This window comes from Leptinotarsa decemlineata, unplaced genomic scaffold, assembly GCF_025532065.1.
Source record: "Leptinotarsa decemlineata unplaced genomic scaffold, Ldec_3_MD MMD2_tig00002159_RagTag_RagTag, whole genome shotgun sequence".
NCBI classification, from domain to species: domain Eukaryota; kingdom Metazoa; phylum Arthropoda; class Insecta; order Coleoptera; family Chrysomelidae; genus Leptinotarsa; species Leptinotarsa decemlineata.
The window spans coordinates 3,623,313-3,632,897 of record NW_027412574.1 but is presented as its reverse complement, the minus strand read 5'-3'; positions in this window follow the sequence as shown (position 1 = coordinate 3,632,897).

The window sequence follows — 9,585 nt, the reverse complement described above, 5'->3', positions numbered from 1 at the left end:
TTTTCATTATTCAGTTTTCCAACTTTCCTTCTGGGGATGGTTTTGATTGCTTCACGTTTTCACCCTTTTTGTCTCGTATAACTTCGTGAATGGTGATATACGACACGTATATAAACATATTTCATTTCTTCATCTACACATTCTACAATATTTCAGTACTCAAAGATATTGAGAACATCAAGAATGTTTATTTTTTCATTGATAGATAAGGCAAAGGATTTTTATTAATAAATACGAATACTATTCATTTTTTTGCTGTGAACACTTTTGTCAATAATCGTTTTCTCAGCCATAAGATAGACACGAACAACAAATTCCGATTCTTTCCCAAGCGGTTGTGAATTTCTTTTTTTCCCACTTTTACATTAGTTGAGAATGAATATTTGAAATTGGTAGTCATTCGACTCTTTCAGTGAAAATTATTGAAAATATATGAAATGAAATATATTTCAACAGAAATGATAAAATCTAAAATTCGAATGACTTGATAGAAAAAGCTAATTCGTAAAGATAACTAATAAAAATGATTAGATATATAGGTCGAATAAGAAGTGGCATGTCAATAATATACATACAAATGTTGAATTATCACCGAAGACGATGGTGGATACCAATCAACATTTTGTGAAGTAGCCTTGTTCGAAACATTTTTTTGGTCTTCTTATTCATTCCTTGCTAATTAAGTTTTATTTTTTTTTTATTTTATTGTCTGTATATTATTAACATTTCCTCATTGTTTATTCAATAATCATTTATTGATTTTTTTCTTCGCGAATAAGTGTTTTATGTTCTTCAAATTTCATAGTCATTTGTCTGAAAATTTTGATCCTGATATTTTTAGTATTTCATCATTTTTATTATTTTATTTTATTTTTCCTTAATGAATTTAAATCTTTCAAGACTTTTTTGCACAATGGGAGTTGAGACACATTGTCGATCACATTGAAACAAATTTCATTATGGTTTGTCAGTAGTTGAATTTTGGGTACTCCATTTCCAATAAAGTATTGTGTGGAGGATTATTGATCTAACATATGAATTTCATTAAATTTCGTGAATTTTTCAACTCCAGTTTTGTATTAAAATTTTGGTCGACAACTGTGATGCGATTCACTTACATTGCAATAGTCAACCATGCTAATCAATAGTACATATAAAATCTTTTTTATGTACTCGATAATTAATTATTCTAAGCCAATCAAGTGATCAAATTATGTAACACTCTCAACAAACCAACTCTTTCCAGATATAAAATTGGTGAAGATTATACAAATGTGCAACAAGATACCCATGGTGGAGTTGAAAAATTAAAACTCAGTGGAACGGGAAAAGAGATATACTTTGCAACAGTCAGACAAATTTCAATTGACTTGATACTGCTCTGGTAGCAAACAAAAAACTAACAGATATCCACAGTATCCACAGTAACAGCTTGTTTTCATCTACAGCCAGCGGGGGCCGTCAGAGGAGGCAAGGGAGGCTTAGCCTTCCCATAAAATTTGAGGCTATTCATCGCAATAAATTAAAAGATATTGACAAATAATTATGATTATTTTTATCTAAAAATGGTTGGGTATCATTACTTTACCATTAATTTTTAATATAAATACATAATATGCCCGAAAAAACACAATCACTCACTACGTAGTACGTACCACACTGTATCCTGCATCAACAAACCTCCATCCTCACCGCCCATGAACGAATAACCAAGAAAGCATCAACCCGAAATAATAAATGCCATACGTTGCAATGGAGCCAAGCCTCCGACCACTTTAGAAAACACAAGCTCCGCGAGACCAATTCAACCAGCGACATACGTTCCGATTTGTAATTTTAGTTGCAGAAATTATAGTGTTAGAGGAGGCTAGTCTCCAGTTGATCTCCGTTAGTGTACGATTGGGTTTGTTTTTAATTTAATTATTCGGACGGGATGCCGTGACGGACCGGGACTGAAAAATATTTCGGTAAATCGTTTTAGTGTTTCTTGATAATATTTGTTATTTGTGTATAAAACAGGCAGTATTGTATTATAGCAGTGATTTTTGGTAATGGATTGAATGTGTTTTTAAAGTGGTTTCTATCAATTTCAAGGTGTTTTCAGGTTTTCACTTTTCGGTAAGTTTTTTTTTTTCATTTATTATGGATAAGTTGGACGAAATTACAAAATCTGAAGATATAGTCGATTGGTTGCTGACAAATAATTTCAAGTCTTAATCTTATGATAATAAATTTTACATTATTAAAACTCTGGGAAGGCCTCAACCAAATTTGATTTGAATCAAAGCGTCAGATGAACGACAAAATCGAGGATTTAATATTAGTTGGTACAATAAATGCGATTGGTTAACCGGCTCCATTAAACGAGAAAAACTTTTTTGTTGGCCCTGTGTTTCATTTTCCGTACAAACCGAATACCAAACGTGGTCTAAAATGGGATACTTCGATTTAAAAAATTTACCTTGTTCTACAGAAATACATTTTAAATCTAAGGAGCATATATTTTCGTCTTGTAAATTAAAATTGTTTAGCAAACAAAATATAGCAACAGCTTCAGATACAGCTCAAAAAGAGGCCATAATATCTTTTAATAATCAGGTTAGGGAAAATCGGTCGAATTTGATTTATTGGGTTCCCAAGAATTAGCTTTTAGCGGACACGATGAAACCGAAGATTCGACTAATCGCGGCAATTACAAAGAACTTTTAATGTTATGGGGCAAATATGATTCACAATTTGGCACGTTTTTGAACGGTAGCGTTTTTTCGGGCACCTCAAAAACCATCCAAAATGAGCTTATAGACGTGGGGCATATATTATTAAGGAAAATATAAGCAAGGAGATTGAAAGTGTTTCTTTTTTTGCATGGGAAATTGATGAAACTACCGATACTACCTGTACATCACAACTTCCAATTGTTTTTAGATATGTCAAAGATGGTAATGTGGTAGAACGTTTTATGGGTTTTCATGATGTTTCATCTGGGCGCACAGCTGACGATTTGATTAATTTTTAGTTCATACGTGTGACACCTATAATTTTAGGCAAAAGTTAATTGCGCAAACCTATGATGGGGCTGCGGTCATGGCCGGCCATTTGAATGGCTTACAAACTAAAATAAAGTCCATAGCTTGTAACGTTATAATTACTGCAGATTTACCAGGCTAGTGCAGTGGAGATTGGAGTGGTATTCTTTGGACTGATTTGCCAGTTTCAGATTGTATTAAAAGTCAAGCAAGGTTCTTGAAATTAAATTTTGGCTGGACGCCAGAATTTTTTGTTTTTAGAAAAAGGATAAAAATTCAAACTTCCTTCAAATATATGCAACGGTAATTTTTTAAAGTATATAACGGTAATTTCCTTCTATTTTGCAAAAAACAGTAAAACACCAATCAAATGTATATGAAATATAATAAAATTATTATGCAATTCTATGACAATGAATTGTATATAAATACAATAGAATATTTACAGAGGTACCTGTTAGGGTCGTTCTTACAATAGTAGACTGCACCCGGTAGGGCTACTATGTTCACCTTGGAAACTGAGCGTCGATTTAAAGGTTAGTAGATTGGTAGGAGGTCTCAGCAAGGCTTCTATATTCACCCTTGTATTCCTTGACAACTATACCTTGGAGGTCAGCAGCTCAGATATGGCTCAGCATGGTAGTGGTATCATGAAAACGATATGAACTAATGACAGATTGAACCAGATAGATGTACACTACACTTGAACCTTGGATGTCTATCATAACTAGAGTCTTTCAGCGAATATACAATTGATTGAGTACAATATGTTCAGTACAGAAGAGAAAAAGTATATACATGAATTCTAATATCGAAGATCTTGAACAACAGTTCCACAATAATATTTTAGCAAGCGTTAGGACTAAGGTTCATCACTGAATGTATATATAGAAATATATATGATTGAAACCTTCAATATATACAAAATATTACAAATGCAGGTAAATTGAAGCACTGGACCTGACGGCTTCAAAGTGACTCTGGGTGAGATTAGGCACACAATTATTGATTTATAAAATTAGACAAAATGTGTGTTTCAATACTCACCCAGAATCGTCTCCAGCATTAATATACAGGAATCCATGTGGCTTGCTGCGGTTCTAATTATAATTTCCCAGTAGGAACAGCCTTTAGCTTCTATTTCGAACAAATTGATTAATTAGGACCCTTTCTGGGGTTTCATTCGTCATGCAACCAAATGCTGTGAAAATAAAAACGCAGTCAAATTCTTAAAAATCAAGAATTCCCGTTTCACGGAGTTGAGAAAACTAAATTGATAGATCCCTAACGATAAACAACCTGTATACATTCATGAACGAAAGAGATAACCACTCTAATACTCAAGAATTACAAAGATAAAACAAGATATCGATTGCATGAAATCATTCATATCGCCATTTCCTTTTTTAAAACCAATAAATTAAATTAAGATAACAAATAATTCTAGGAACTATTCTTTCACGTACCTGATGTTTAATTCAACCAACGAACTCTTTATTAAATCTCTAAATGGAAAAGGAAGATTATATTAAGATATTTAAACAACGTGATAAATTCAAGCGATAAATCATTCAATCGATGTTTCTCCGACCATCGTCAGAACGGAAGAGAGTGAGCCCTTGTCCCTTCGAGAAAAATTGAATTTGCTCATGCCTATTTTATTCATACCTACTGACACGAACTTGATATTGCGTTCTGTAAAAATGTGTGTAGATTGGATTGATTGATGGTTCGGCTATCTTCCGCAAGATGCTCTGGCATGTATGAAATCATTATTATTGATTTATTGAACGAATCCAATGTTTTACTCTTGGTCATTAGATAGTGGGCTCATAATATTGATAAATTTAGTTATTATAAATGATGTAACGTTTAACCGTAACAAGCTCCTCATGCACTTTTTACGAATTGTTATGCTCATGCCTAAATTTAGTATTAAGCAAAACGTGCAACAATAGATTACCGCGTATTTTTCAAGTTTGTCTGGATTTTCGGCTTTCTCTTCACAATCCACCAAAAGAAGCTATGTTTTAAATGAAATATGTGGTAGCCGGATGCCAACCTTTGTTGCTACGCGTTGGAATTCTACATCTAGAGCAGTAATTTCAGTGTATTCAAACAAAGACAAATTGATTGATGTCTTTGATTTTATCCTGAACAGTGACGATTTTAAAACCAACGACAAAAGTCTTAGGGAGGCGAGAGGTTTCAAATATATTTTAAATTATCACAAGTTTTGTTTCTTGTTAGAAATATTTTAATTAATATTTCAACATACCGATGTTGTTTTTTCTATTCTTCAAAATAAAGCAACAGATATTGATTAATCAAAAAACGGTTAAACAATTTAACAAAAATTTTGATGAATTTTAGAAATAACGATACATTTTTTTAAATATTTTCGAATCAATTTATTTAACTCTCGAACCGCCGGCGCCGAAATAAAGAAAAACCAATTTAGACTTACCCGATTTGAGACAAAATTATAAACAGATTTATAATGAAATATTGGACACCTTTTTAATGCAAATCAAAGTTAGATTTGAAAATTTACTTAAATTAAACTACTTTGATTGGTTGTTGTTTGAAAAATGTTCGTCCTAAGTATACCAAAGACTTTCCCCAAAAATTGTATAACGACTTAATAGCTCAGTATCCATTTTTCGATGTTATTCAACTGAAAAATGAATTAATCGTAATGTTCAGCGACCCTCAAATGTTTCAAAATCTCCTTCAAATTTAATAAACTTGATGTTTGAAAATGAAAATTTATTATTAAATAACTGGAAGACAACCCTTTTTTCTTGTTTTTGTTTTTTTTAATGGTAAGTTTTATACGTATAATTTTCGGCAATAGAAAATTTTTGTTTGCATTTATGCAAATATTACGTATTTTGCTTCAAATAGGTGCGGTACCCCAGAAAATTTTAGCGCCTCCGGCGGGCTTTTCTGTGTGTATATACAGTCTTTATGACTTTAGCCTCTCCTGTTCTCCAATGCACGAGCCGTCACTGTCAACATCTCTTAGTTTAAATAATCGCTCATTGTGGAATATGAACAAGGCCAGGTAATTTCGTTTCCATCAAATGAAATATATAGAGGAATGATATAAACTTGGCCCTAGAAATTGAGATACTGTTTACTAGAAATATAATTTTGTTGTTTCCGATTTTTTAATTTTTATGTGAACTTACAAAAGTTGGCAAATGAATATCAGTAGAAAGAAATGTTTTGGCTTTCTACTTCTCCATCTTGATATGAGAAAGTGTGGGAATCTTTCAAAGGAAAGAAGGAAGCAATCAATTTCAATACATCAACTCTATATAAAGACGTGTAGATCAGGCAAAGCAGCTGAAGTCCAAAGTGAGTGGGTCTATTCAACCCTCCACCGCAACCCGCAAGGGTTTATTATGGCTCAGACCTATTCATACTCGGCCAAATAAACCCAGCTTCCTAATTTAGACGATTAGTTTGTATGGTGAGAGGTCTTTCAAATCAGATGGTGAGAGTACGGCTTTTGCTGAACTTTAAAAACCTAATTCCGTCAGAAAAGTAATATTAAGTTGATTAATGCATATTAGAATAAGTATTGTATACAATATAAATCAATAGGAAACATCTGCGTTGATATTACGGGGAAGACCTATCGATGACCTTACTAACAAAGATAAGACGCAACAGCTTGCTCGCAACTATTATTCAATAAGCTACCTCAAAAGTAGTTGTTGATTTTTTGTTGATTATTATAGGTGAATGGGAAAACTTTCAAAATTGTATCCATTTATAGATCACCGTCTACAGATGTCAATAATTTCAATCTTGACTTGAATAATTTAGAAACTTGTAATAACAATAAAAATATTAATATCATACTGGGTGGTATAAATATAGATCTCCATAAAGAGAGTGATGATAGGAAAGAATATTTAAATTTCAATGATTAACGAGTCAACTCGTGAACAAGGTCAAAGCAGCAGCTGTCTTGATCATATTTTTATAAAAACTAAAGAAATATATGAGGACTTAATTCCAATAGTGTTAAAATCGTCCCTCTCGGACCATTATTCGGAAATTCTGCAATGTAGGCTTCAATCTGTAAAAGAAAAATTAAAATCAAATGTATGTCAAAAAACATATATAAATTATGATGAACTGAAAGAAAGATTAGCCCTGGAAACATGGGCGGAAATTTATATCCACCGATATAAATTGTATTACGCAATCGTTTATTAATAAATTAAAAAACATATAGATCAAAGTAGTAATACGTTCACTATTAACAAAAAAACCAGGAAAGGAGTCCCTGGATAACTGATGGGCTTGTTAAATCTGTCAATTCTGACTATTCTGGTAATGATCTTTATAGGGAAACTTTTTTACTCACACTCTTAGTATACCAAAGAAAATATATTTCATCTAGCAAACACGTACATCATATATACAACACTCCATATAAGAAAGAAGCCTTGAAAGTACCTAAGATGACTAAAACTATTGGACAGAGATGTTATGTTTCTCTTGCTCCCAAAGTATTCAATAAAATTCCAACTGAAATTAAGAATCTCAATTCACTGTCCCTATTCAAGCGGGAAGCCAAGAAATGGATCAATATGAAACCAAGAAATGAGATACAGTGTTTGATAGACCTCAAAAATGCAAATTGAAATGTACCCATGTTCTAAAATCGTATCTACTTGTGTATCATTTGTAAAATTATAAATTCCATTCAGTATATCAATTATATATATATATATATATATATATATATATATATATATATATATATATATATATATATATATATATATATATATATGTGACTGTGCTTCAATTAGTATTATCGATTTTCTTCATTTTTTCCTCATTAGTATTTAATATTATGTGAGTGTGTTTGTGTTTGTTTACTAGCGTGAAATTATTTCATATATCTTATTCCATAATGAATTGAAAGTGTATGTATTAATTCTTTGGTAAATAAATATTATTATTATATCTACAAACCAAAAATCACCCAAGTTGATCAGAAATGGAGAATTTTCTAGTGTTACAAATCTGTGCTGCATCAATCCCTTTGAGCGGGAATTCAAAAAACAATGGTTTACTTTAAAAAACATTGCCTATCGATTACATAATCATCACCCTTATACACATGATACAAAGCAAATCGACTTTCACCATTCCAGATGATTTTGATTGTATTAAAATAGTTTATCAGTGCAAAATAGTGGAAATGATATGAATCAATAACCGAGCACCAAACGAGAGAACGATTTCTTTCAGTAAGAGGAAATAGTAATAGTTCGTGAGTCACGCACTCGTTTCTACTCATCACGTGTCACGATATGAACCCGCAACTACTCGGACTGGCGACATCTAAGTAGTTGACAACAAACATCCTTCTCGTTCAAAGAGGCCATGATGTCTGCCCACATGTATTTAGTTCGGCTAAAAATCAACAAAATGTTACCGTGAGGCCGATGGAAATCACTTTAAATATTGCACGATGATATGGTCAGGAGAGATAAAGCATTTGATTTGATACTGGACGCACGATCGTCACCTGAAATCAACTAAAACTACACAGAGAAAATTTTTTTTTCCACAATTGTATTTCTGAATTATTTGATATTGTATCAATCATTCTGAATATTTAACAAATATACTGGGCGGTCCATCGAAAACGTACTGCAAGGCATTGCAGAGTAGTAAAAAACGTGTCGATAAAAGTAGTAAAAGTAGATGAAATCGATTTAGTCGTTTAGTAGGTTACATCCGCAATGTGTGTGCTTATGAATTTCCAAGTACCTACTCCAAAAGATTGAGTTTCCAATCCCTTGCTTGCATGGTGCAAAATTTCCGTATCGTTTAGGCTCGGAAACTTGTAGTTGCATTCCAAGGCATTGCATAGGAAATAAAATAACTTGGCATGTGGCCTGAATGCCACTTCCACATCATTTTACTTTGTTGTCCATTTATTGTACTCTTTTTGACTAATATTTTCACTGCCTGTATAAATGAAAATTATTTTCCTATCGCCTGGAAAAAAGCATTTGTTTTACCTTTGCCTAAAGTTCCTATAATGCAATCGATTTCAGCCAGTTGAGAAATATAAGTATTCCTCCAACTCTGTCAAAAATTTTAAAAAATTTTTTAGAAAAACAAATCCGCACCTATGTTTCAAACAGAAAACTACTTCCTGAACATCAGTCTGGCTTCAAAACGGATACAGTTGTTCGTCGGCCTTGAGTGCTGTTACTGATGATATATAGTAAAGACGCTAGACGACAACAAAATATGCATTCTTGGTATGATAGATTATTCCCGTGCCTTTAATACGATCAACCATGCGAGCTACTATTATCAATTATACATTACTTTGGATTCAGCAGGATATCAATAGAACTCCTCAAATCGTATTAAACAGATCGTCAATAACATGTGAAGATAGATAGTGACATTTCAGATAGTCCAATCATTCAATGAGGTGTACCACAAGGTAGCACTCTTGACCCTCTTTTATATACATTGTATACTTCAAACTTTCATCTTTTTTTCTATT